Source organism: Pelodiscus sinensis, chromosome 2, assembly GCF_052426305.1.
Source record: "Pelodiscus sinensis isolate ZL-2025 chromosome 2, ASM5242630v1, whole genome shotgun sequence".
Classification (NCBI taxonomy): domain Eukaryota; kingdom Metazoa; phylum Chordata; order Testudines; family Trionychidae; genus Pelodiscus; species Pelodiscus sinensis.
In genome coordinates, this window is record NC_143053.1 from 33237894 (window position 1) to 33249375 (window position 11482).

Here is an 11482-nt window from a genome sequence, read left to right on the forward strand (position 1 = left end):
ATTTTCTCCATTATTAAATCACTTCAGTAAGATGGGTAACTGATATAAAATCTGCAAATAACTTCCCACCTGTATATGAAAGGAGAAAGAGGTCCTGAAATTCTTCTGATTTTTGGCAACATAAGGCCTATATAAGAAAGAAGGTGAACTAAAATGGCTAGTTTATAGATTAATAAAATAAAGTTGGTTTCACCCAAAATGTTTTGACGCACATAACTAACAAGCATCACTTAAAATAACTGTATACACATATTTAAAATAGGTCTCATCCTTATTAGGTTAAATATCACTAGCCATTCTTTGAGATTAAAAATTTATTTTAGTTTAACACTTAGCAAGATACTCCACAATGTCCGACATTTAATGAAGAAAGCACTTTATCAGTATCAATCACACTATATTTCTTTCATAGTAAAAATGACAAAGAATTAATGTACTGTAATGTTTAATGCAGAAAATAAATTTTAATCCAGTAAGATTTTATTTCCCGTTGTAGCATTGTTGTTTTATCAGAATGCCTGTAAAATTTCATTATTTTAATAGTTATTTGTTTACTGCATTATAACAATTTATAATGTAATTTGATTTTTTTTAAATTACAAAAACAACTTAGTTTTTGCATTTGCTTCTCATTCTTCATTTTTGACTGTTTGGTTGCAGTTTACCTTTGGTAAAGCATTTGCACATCAATATACTTAAACTCTCCCTTTAATAATAATTACTAGAGAACAATAGCACCACTGACATAATCGTCTTGCCAGATATGCATATTTCAGGAGGCTGCTCTACCAAGAATAAATAAGCACAGTGCAAAAGTGCATCTCCATTGGAACATGCCAGCAGAGAAAGAAATGCAGAGTCTTCTGATCAGATCAGTAAACAGCCTCTCATTAAGGAATGTAAAAAGACCAGGGGACTTCTTAAGATAGCAAACAACTGATGATGTGAAAGTCCTGCTGACTGCAAGGGCATGTCAATTTCCTCTAAGGGAAAATGGGCTAATCTGAATAATAACTCATCGACTGAAATTAAGTTGTGAAATTTGCAAGGACAGACAGACTGCATGTTCTCCAGCAGGCAACAATCCGATGGATTCCCCAACGAGAGAGAAGGAAATCCGTGACATGACGATAGAGAATCACATGCAGCTTCTGCTAGATCATCTCCCCAATGCTTCCTAAGCATCAGAGATGCTACTCGCTGTTCTCAGATTCTCAGTAAATGGAGCAACGATCACCCAACTTTAAAGTTACACGATGTAACATACCTACTGCTGTAATGCCAAGGCTGAACTTGGACATATTCTACCTGGGTTCTCTCACTCACTTCACTCACACACCCCGTTGCAAGGAAGGAGGACGGACACAGCCAGACACCCCTCGGAGCTGCATCTCCCACCGCCACCTCTCTGGCCGCCCCAGCATCGGGGTGCGCGGAGGTAGGGCTGGGTTGGGCTGCGCGTGGCTATGCTGCTGTCTCAGGAGCTGCGGTCCATCTCCGGCAGCTCTGATGCAAAGTAATCACCCCCCCCCCCCCAAAAAAAAAAAACCCAATTCCCGCTGCGGTTTAGCGAGGCTTATTAAAGAGCCGGCTGCTGCCAGGGGCATTGCTCAGTCCCAGCACAGTCCGGCCAAATACCCGGAGCCCCCGCTCCTCCCAGCCCGCCCGGCACCCGACCCCCGGGCACCCTTGCCTCTGTGCAGCGGCGGCAAGTCAAGGGCACCGGGAGCGGCGCGGCGGGGCAGGCGGCTCGGGCACAGCTGCGGGGCCGGGCGCTGGCAGAGGCTCTCGCGCAGCCACTCACCCACCCAAACTTACTTGGCGGCCGGGGAGTGCTGCGCCTGCTGCCGGCCGGGTCCCGCGCTGCGTGGAGAGCGCGCACGCGCGCTCCCGGGCTCAGCCGGCGCCTCTGGGCTGTGGGACTCCCGGAGCCTGGCCAGGCATGCTCAGTTCTCTGACCCCCTCGGTGGGCCCTACCATTGCGACGGGAGGGGGGATGGAAGAACCATCTGGACGATACCAATGAGAGGAGCTAAAAATAGGCCCTGCGCCCCCCCGCAACTAGCCTGAGCCTGCGGGAGCGGAACAAGCCGGCGGGGTTGGGTGCGGGTGACGCGGGCTGGGCGGGCACGGGCCGCGCTGCTGCTGCTGCTGCTGCCCCGAGTGACGTGCGCGCGCGGGCCGGGCTGCCCGAGCCTGTGAGTGTGCGGGCCGGGGTGCCCCGCCGCCCGCCCGCCCGCAGGGGTCCGTCCGCCCGCCCGGCCGCGGCCGAGTGTCCCGGCAGAGGAGCCGCCCCCGGCTGGGGCTGATGCGCGGCGGGAGGGAGCCTTGCAAGGCGTGCCACAGCGCTGTTGGCTCGCATGCCACCATCCCAGGATGGAAGATGCCAGAAATCAAATGCGGTCTCTCTTTACTCTCCCCTCCCCACTTGCCAGTCAAGGTGCTTTGGGAAACTTAAACAAAAAAATAGATGCAACCTGAGTGTGCATATACAAGGTAGGGATAAGCTGAAAGAATGAGTAGTGATGAGTGATGGCTTCTACCTGTAATGGTATGACACATTATGTCATACTGTTCAACCACTAAGTGGTGCTGCCTATGCAATACCTGGTTTAAAGGAGCCTTGGCTAAATGTAGCAAAGCACTAAAAGCTCCTATAATGAACGCATCTGGTGTGACTATGCAAGTTTGCAGCCAGGCCATAGCCGGAAAAAAATGCAGGACATGGTGTCAAGATTAAACTAAGAAAAGAGACAAAAGGAACAAACAAAATTTGCAAAATTTCATCAACCTCCCCACTCAGTACTCAGAGATATTTGCCATTGACAAGACTTTACCATGGACTGACTAAACAGTTATTTTGCAATGCTTTGAATTACCAACAAACTTCACAAAGAAACTGGAGATGTTCCAGTATCATCTCTAAATTTTGTTGTGGGAAAACAAGAACATATATTTAAATCCTTTGACATTACTGAAAACAATAAAAAAGATGACCATGAAAGAGTTTTAGTTATTGTGGATGTAAACTTTCTATTGCCAAGAAATGCTGTGTATGAAAGAGCATGTTTTCATCAGAGAATTCAAGAACCTGCGTAAATGCTGAATCTTTATAATTGCTCTGCATGTATTGGCTGAAAACTGTGATTTTGGAACTGTAAAACCTGAAAATATCAGAGAGAAGCTATTTATTTGGTTAATAGGCTAAACCTTTCTCAGGAGCTGTACATGTAGAGAAATGTAGACAAGGTCAGATCCCAAGACATGATGCACATCTAGCCAAAGGTGCACAGTGTAATAAATGCATGAAATGTGGACATTTTGTAGCTGTTGTCTGCACTGAAGCAGTAGGGTGTTGATCCTATGGTCAATCAAGAGTCAGTATTTCTTGGATCTATCACTTGGTTTGATATAGGGTCTGCCTGGAGAGTGAAATTGGATCGTTATGGCAAGACTGTTAACTTCAAAATTGGTTCAAGAGCTGATATCACAGTCATTTCAGAAAGGACTTACATTCATACTCAACCCCTCTCAGAGCTGAGGTCACCTGACACAGTTCTGATTAGCCCTGGAAGTATTCTGAACTGCATAGGGCAGTTCACCAGAAACAACTTAAAAGACAAAAGCTATGCATTCAGAGTATATGTGATCAAAGGACCACACTCACAGCCTTTTCAGCTGCAATTTGGCAATATTGTAATAGCAGAGACACTATCATGAAGCCTAGCCTCACACTCAGCTGTCAAAAAGGAAAACAATTCATTGCCCAGATGATTTGTGATGAAGATCAACAGTTGAGAAAACAACAAAAACCATCATCTATAGTTTGTTCCTCAGAAAAACAAGAGGGGAAACTGTACCGAGGGCAGATGCGGAACAAGAAGATGGTAACTTAAGGATTTTAAACCAACCACAACCAGTTGTTGCAACTAATAAATAGCCAAGTGATCAAACTGTTACATGTTTCAGTTGTATAATTTTAAAAAGTAAGATATAGAGATACTTATTCAACAGTTTATGTACTGAACTTCAAAGATAATGGGATAGTATAAATATTGTAAATGAGAGGAATGTAGAACTTACAGGGGCAGAGGTAATGAAATGCTAAACCGTATTATTCTGTTCAACCACTAGGTGGCACCGTGTGTAAAATAGGCTATTTAAATGAACCTCAGGCATACCTACCAGAGCATTAAAGGATCTTATGATGAACACATTTGCTGTGAATAAGCAAACTCTGTAGCCAGACCATAGCTCAGTGGTCTCCAAACTATGAGGTGCACCTCCGTAGGGGCGTCATGGAGGAATGTCCAGAGGAGCAGTGGGGCCAAGGTGAACTCCCACAATGGGGTAGGAAAGTAGCACCACCCAGCTCTGCTGTGCCCCAACTCTGCTCTGACCCCATTTACCAGCCACCGCTCTGGCCCTGGCTCTGCCCAGCCAATGCCCTGTTCCCGGGCACAGCTAAGCCCCTGCTCTCTGGCCCAGGCCCCACCTTTGAACTCCTGGCCCATGCTCCCAGCTGACCTCTGACCGAGTTGCGGCACCACTCCTGGCCGGGATGTCATGGACATATTCTATCACTAGGGAGGGCATGATAGGAAATGTTTGGGGACCACTTCCATATAGGAATGTTAAGGACTAGTCGACTAGTCGATTCCCCAGCTAGGGGGGTACTTCACAGGGGCAGCACTGCACATCTGAGCCCGGGATCAGCTGTGCAGCACTGTCATGCATGGAGCCCGGGATCAGCTGGGAACTCCCCAACTGATTGTGGGCTCCAGCATGGGATTTCCATGAAATCCAGGATCAGTTGGGGAATCCCCAGCTTGCCCCCGGGTTCTGGGGAAATACTGCCCGGGCTGATCTTGGGTTCTGCTGAAATGCTGCACGGAGCCAGGGATCATCAGGGAAGTTCACAGCTGACCCTGGCTTCATGTGGCATTTCAAATTGACAGTGCAGCATGGAGCCCAGAATCAGCAGGGAGTTTTGTGTTCCCCGCTGACTCCAGGCTCCATGCTGCGCTGCTGCTTTGAAATGCACAAGAGCCCCTGCTGGCATGCTGTGTGCAGCCCGGAGTCGGACTTCCCGCTGGCCCTGGGGTGCACATGGAGTTCCGCATTCCTCCTTTGAAATGTACAAGAGCCTGTCAAGTAGTCAATGGAAATTCCATTGACTACTTGACTAGTAAAATAACCAGTAGTTAACATCCCTATTGCCATAGCTGGTAGAGAGACATGACACTTTCCTCCTAAAAGAACAGTAAGAATAAATAGGTTATCAACACCATATTGTTTTAGATTTCTACCACCCTACAGAGTATAAGCAAATGTTAGTGTTCTTATGCACTATCAGGCTACGTCTAGACAGTGGGGCTATTTTGGGATACCAGAAGAATTCCAAGATAACAATTGGGTGTCTTTAAACGTGTCCATTATTTTGAAATAACTGGCATGCTATTCTGGTGTCCCTGTACCCCTCATTCCACAAGGGTTAAGGGACTTGTCAGAATAGCACTTTAATTTTCAAATAAGCTATTTCAAAATTACTTCAAAATAAGCTATGCAATTTATATAGCACAAATTGCGTAGCTTATTTTGAGGTAAGGGTTCTGTGTTGATGTATCCTCAGTGTTTTTCTGCTATTGCAACATGTTGCCTTTACAATATGGATAATATAGCTTACAAAACCCCACTAACATACAGAAAAGAGTACACTAAGAAGTATAACAAAGTAATTCAATCTTCTGATATGACCTCACTTGGAATAATATATAAATTATTGCCATATTATTTAAAAAAAAACTCCTGTTATTTATGCAAAAGAGGAAAAGTTGTGTCAACAAAAAGTTTATCCTGTGACTGTAAGGAGGTACAAAACCCAGTGCAGTCTTGCCCAAAATGTTATTGAAGTGAAGCAGCTCTTTTACAGCAGTTTTACCCACGTGAGCATAAGCAGAAAAGGAAACATTAAACTGCAGTGATATCACATAAAGTAGGAAGAAGGAAGTAATTTTCATAAAGAGGCTGACATACAGAAAGATGAGTTATTAAACAAGATTATGTGGCAACCCTGCTGCAGTATTTTGAGAAACAATAAGGTGACATCATGAAGATTATAGTACTAAAAAACAGGAAGGAATCATGATGACTAATTGTCTCTCCATTCTTCAATACTTTTACTGCATTCTCATGTTGGTAATGAGATTCTCAGATGTAATATATTCTACAAGGAACGTCAGGAAATAGTTGCAGCCTTAATGGTATATAAAAACATAGCTGCATATTTTGCTGCATGTTCCTAACATACTTAGAAAAACATTTTTAAAGACCACTGGACTTCGTTAGCATGGAGCTATAGCTCCTGATGAGGGTGTCAAAGAGAATAAAGGATGCAGGTTTCTGGATGCAGCCTCTTGGGTGAAAAATGAGGCATGTGTGAGGGACAGTCTGGCAGTGAGTGCAATTGAAAGAAAAAAAAATTGACACTTTGAAAACTGCCTGCTGCTCTAATGGTGGGTTGCAATCACATTTGAATGGCTGGCATTAGACTTGCTGGGTCCCAGGCTAAAGCCTGAGCCCTGCCACCTGGGACCAAAGTCTGAGTCCAAGGGCAGAGTGGCAGGGTTCAAAATCTGAGTCTAAGGGTTTCAACCTTGGATGGCAGGGTTCATGTACAGTGCCCCTCTTCTAGCACTGAAGCCCTTGAGCTATAACTTTGCCTCTTCCCCCTGACGTGGGGCAGCAGGGCTCAGGTGAGTTCAGGCTTCAGCCCCAGCCTGGGGTTGTGCATTAATTTTTGTTGTCAGAAGATGGTCACTGTGCAATTAAGTTTGAGAACTCCTGCTCTGGAGTATAGTTTAAAATAACATGGAACTGCACAGTGATATTATCTTGGACAGATCAGAAATTCCAAATTTTGTCATGACTCTCAGGAGATTACAGTCCAAGTAGGGACTTCAGTGTTATCTAGGAAGGCCAGTCAGTGTCTGTCATAGGAACAATGCCGCTGGTGCAGCCAGCAATGAGAGAAGAGAATTACTTCTGATTAAAATGTTGTTTTATTGTTTTCTGTTGTGTATGAAGCTATATAATGATGCAGCCATTTTCTAAGTACTGTAAGTTAAGACTCTGAGGGAGCGTATGACCTCAGATACGGATTTATGTCCTCTTAATCAGCACCCGAAACTTGAAATAAGATACGCAATTTGCACTATGCAAAATGCATAGCTTATTTTGAGGCTCTTTCAAAATAGCATATTTTGTCATTTGGTGCTGTCTACAAAGTGTCAAATTCCAAAATAAAGCACTATTTCAAGCCATCTCTTACTCCTGTTAGAATGAGGTTTACAAGTATGGTGAAATAATGCATCCACTATATTTCAAAATAGTGGACGCATTCAAAAGACGTGGGGTAGCTATTTCAGGATACCTCTGGTATCCCGAAATAACTCTGCTGTGTAGATGTACCCTTAGTTTGTCTGCAGAATTGGTCTAAAGCAACTGATGCAACAGAGGAGATACACATACACTGATCTCTTTTTCTGATGAGCTGCTGGGTGCTCAGTATTTTTGAAGATTAGGTCAGCTATACAGATGTCAACACATTAAATAATGCTTTTAGATTTTGAAAATCTTTGGCTAAGGTGACTGGATTTCTTAATTGAAACCAAAGAGTGAGCTGTACCCACACAGGGTGTCAAGCTAAACATTGAGTAGGTTTTCAACAAATGAAGCCTGAGTTGGATTTATGTCTTCTTCATCAGGTAAATTACATATTGTACCATATTACTTACTTTGGAAAGAGCTATGGAGAATTTAATAGGGTGTAATAAATAAGATTCTCCAGAAATTATTCAAAACATTTTTAGAATTTAAAAGATCTTTTCTAGAAAAAAATTTGAACCCTCTTTAAGAAGGAGAGTATTCTCTATGGATACGTCTACACAGCATGGTTAAAGCCGAATTAAGCTATGCAACTTTAGCTATGTTAATTGCATAGTAAAGTCAAAATAGCTTAATGCAGTTTTTGGCACAGTCCACACAGCAGGACCTCGAAGGAAGAACACTCTTCCTTTAACTTCCCTTACACCTTGTAAAGTGAGGGTTATCATGAGTTGGAGTAAGAAGTCCTGTCCTCCAGCTCGATATTTTTTCAAAATAAAGGCTGGTAGTGTAGACACACGCTTTGTTATTTTGGAATAACTGACATTATTTCGGAATAACACTGCAGTGTATCCTATATGATTAATATAATTCCAAAAAGGCTTTAGAAAGTTTAGCTGTTTTAGTCAATTCTATAGGAATTTTCCATAATGCCATGTTTCCCAGAAATATTAGACAGCAGAATGCCACTAGCTCAGCAAAATCTTGCCAGAGTGGCAACTAACAAATTAGAGGTAGCAGTAACAGCAAGTGGGTGAAGTGGACAGATCCTCAACTGGTGTACATTTACATAGCTCCTCTGAAGTCAGATCTGCCCACAAAATATTGTGTATTAGAGGAGGCATTACATTCAGTATAGGTGACAATGTATAGAAGATACTGAACATGGAAAGATAAATGAAAAGGAAACTGAAAATGAAAAACAATGGAAGGATAAGAGAAGTGAAAGAAGGGAAGGAACAGGTGGGGAACAATTAAGCATTCAATCTGCTTTCCATTGAAGTTAGCAGCAACGCTCCCATTGACTTCTGTGGAAGCAAGGTTTGGACCCAAGAGAAGAGAATGGCAAGACAAGAGGCCCTCCCTCACTCCTTTCTGGTTTCCATTTTCCATCTTTCACTTCTGCCTTCTCCTACTTTTCCCTTCACTACTTATTTTGCCTTCTTTCTTTTTTCAGAGGCAGCCTCCTGAGTGGATAATGAAGACAGTTCCTCTCTCCTCCTTCCTATTTTGCTCAACAGAAATACCAATAGGATTGTGGGTTTTTTATGAAAAGAAAGATGGCAGTTTAAATATCAGATGGGCTGCTGTGTCCCCTTGAGATGACAGAAGAGGAATGATTCTTCAGCACGTGGAGTCCACAGAGCTTCCATTTTCAACAAAAGCACACTAAATTACAAATCTCACTTCAATAATATTTACAGATTGTCCTAGGCTTTCAGTAAATCTCTGATAATTCCATTTCACTCATAAATTGAGGCAGCAGCATATGACAAACTGACTCTGCAGTCTCTACCTCTTACTTTCCTTCCCTTTCTCCTGAAAATCTTTGAAATTGTCACAAAATGACGCAATCTCTGCTGCAGTCTCTTCACTGTTATATTAAATAGAAAGATGGAAGACTAATTAGTTTTTTATTTATTCTTTTCTCAGAAATTCAAACACCTCAGGAGGAAAAGCAGCTATTACTAACTGAATTGCCCTGACCACATCTCATATACTCTTGGCACTAGGGTTTAGCAAAAAAACAAAAAAACCCTATACATTACTGCTCACCAAATCAGTCCTCTTGGTAGGTTTAAAGAGTTTTTCACTTTTTGTGAAATGTGCAAGCACAAGGTCTCTGCATTAATTTTCATTATCAGTGGGAAATAGGTCAATGGAGGGATGATAGGAGTTACTATAGAGAACTTTCTGGGTGTCTGGCTGATGAGTCTTGCCCACATGCTCAGGGTTTAGCTGATCGCCATATTTGGGGTCAGGAAGGAATTTTCCTCCAGGGTAGATTGGCAGAGGCCCTGGAGGTTTTTCGCCTTCCTCTGTAGCATGGGGTACAGATCACAGCTAGAGGATTCTCTGCATCTTGGGGTCTTCAAAGTATTTGAAGGCTTCAATATCTGAGATATAGGTGAGAGGATTATTCTAGGAGGGATGGGTGAGATTTTGTGGCCTGCACTGTGCAGGGGGTCAGACTAGATGATCATAATGGTCCCTTCTGACCTTAAAGTCTATGAGTCTAAGTTCAATTTAGGGTATGTCTACACTAGAAACACACACAGTTCTTCCATCAACCTGTCTACATTGGGACACAGGTAGAGTGATTTTTTTCACACTCCTGAGCAACATATCTAGGTTGACCTAATGTGGCATATAGAGAAGTCCTTATACCCTATCTGAGGACTTAAGTGGGACTTGTTTCATCCTGAGTCTTTACCAGACTTTACCATTTATAGGTCAAATTTATAGATCACATTAACTGCAAAAAAATAATACGACATGTTGAGATGTTTTCTGAAAGATAAAAATACAGGAAAGTTAGAGTTAATACTCAAATATTTACATTTTATCTGATTGTGACAACAGTATCTAAACATGTAAAATCTGTTATGAATTGGATAGTAATCAATTGTTCTACACTGATTTTTTCAGTGTTGTTGTAGTGTTCATGACAAGATATTAGGGAGACATGCATTTGAAATGCACAGAGATCAGACCTGAAAAAGAGCTGGTTTCACCAACAGAAGTTGGTCCAATAAAAGATATCACTACTCCTACCTTGACTTTCTAATTATCCTACTGCTGAAGAGAAGACAAGAAGTAATTTGATTAATTTGCGGAAAGGGACATTTTGGTTGAGTGTTAGGGAAAAAATCCTAACTTTAATGATAGACAAGTAATGGAATAGATTATTAAGAGAATGTGTGGAATCCCCTTAACTTTGAGGCTCCTAGTATGACGTGACAATAGTTAGAAATTAAGAGTAATAAAACAAGAGTCCCCCTTACATTTGATAAAACAAAATGTTATATAATATTCCCAGTTTCAATATCAATATTCATCAGTATGGCTGACAGTGGCCTTTGGGTTTATGTTAAAAATAGCAGCCTTCCAGCCACTGTAACTCTCTAGGCCAAATCCCATTTCCAGTGTTAACCCTGACCACAGAGCTTGTTGCAGGGGATGTTCATAGAGGTCATGAAGAGGAATTTATCCTGTATGCTGCTTTGTAGTTGTTACTGCAGCAAATATAGCCTCTGTTGCTGACAAACTCCTTTCAACAGGAATGGTCAGTGGATATGAGCAGCCTTATATCCATGGGTATCCATCAATCCCACACAAACAGAAAACCTTTCTGATATTCCACTTTCCCCCCCAACATAGCAGAATCACAACAGTTCTGCTACCACCAGGGCTTTCCATGCCTGTAACAGATTAAGGAGGGTTTGCTCCTTTATGAAGATATGGAAAAAGTGCTATTTCTACTGACTCCTACATCCTCATTCTATAGAAGTTTGAACAGAATAAAGAAAATAGGATCCTTCCTGCCACTCTGACATGGAAGAACCCCATTAACAACAATGGGAGTTTTTCCTGGCCAAAGATTGCAGATTCAAGCTTTTAAAAGGTTATGTAAAGAAATAGATCTGTCACAAGGATCCTTTCTTTCCTTGTGCACCAAAATGTAACATGCAAAAAACAGCTGAATAATTTTCAAGTGAATGCCTTATATAATGTAAAGAGGGGATTTTATTTTTATAGCCATGCACGCCAACCCAAGTATATTTCACATTAGGATTTTCTTCAGAAGAAATTCAGA

General features: G+C 42.3%; 1 protein-coding gene across 2 annotated transcripts in view; it reads right to left on the reverse strand.

The window, feature by feature from the left end:
- OXR1 (oxidation resistance 1) overlaps nt 1-2224 on the reverse strand; it is a 397147-nt gene extending 394923 nt beyond the window's left edge. Inside the window, exon 1 of one of the 2 annotated variants that reach the window (XM_089776181.1) lies at nt 1819-2224. The gene's annotated coding sequence lies outside the window, so the exon portion shown is untranslated. The remainder of the gene's footprint in view (nt 1-1818) is intronic. The other variant, XM_089776183.1, reaches the window with a different exon arrangement.
- Nucleotides 2225-11482: the final 9258 nt, after the last annotated feature.